A 525-nucleotide genomic window follows, 5' to 3' on the forward strand; every position below is an offset into this window, starting at 1 on the left:
AAGTAAGTAAGTTAAAAAAAAGAAGCATAAAATGCCTCTTTTTTAATCCTTTTAACCACCATAAAGTCACATCTGCTCAGCATAAACACACTGACAACTCATCTCTTAGATCTAAGGGTGTTTTGTAACTTTACAGACCTGCAGCTCCCGGCGCTGTGCAGCCAGCGGGGCGGAGCTAAACATGGATTTCCCAACATCTCACGTCATGAGTATGTGGCCCGTGCGGTGTCCAATAGAAACTGCAAGAAGACAACACTTCACACAGATTGCGCCCCGCTAGCCTCAAACGCCATCTTACACAGAAAGGGGGGTTTAAACCGGGAGAAAACAGGAAGAAAACAGGAAGAAAAAGCACCGGAGGAGATAAAACTCGTATTCTCGTGTGTGTTGGAAATCTTTCGGGGTCGCTCTGGGACCGGACAAGTGATGGATTTGCGCGTTTATGGCACAAAATAAAGGCCAAACGAGAGGAGAGGCACTTGTTAGCCTGCTCGGCTGCTAGCAAGGGGGAGGGGGGGGGGGGGT

The sequence above is a fragment of the Morone saxatilis genome, unplaced genomic scaffold, assembly GCF_004916995.1.
Source record: "Morone saxatilis isolate NCDOM2014 unplaced genomic scaffold, NCSU_SB_2.0 Contig24, whole genome shotgun sequence".
In the NCBI taxonomy this organism is placed as follows: Eukaryota; Metazoa; Chordata; class Actinopteri; family Moronidae; genus Morone; species Morone saxatilis.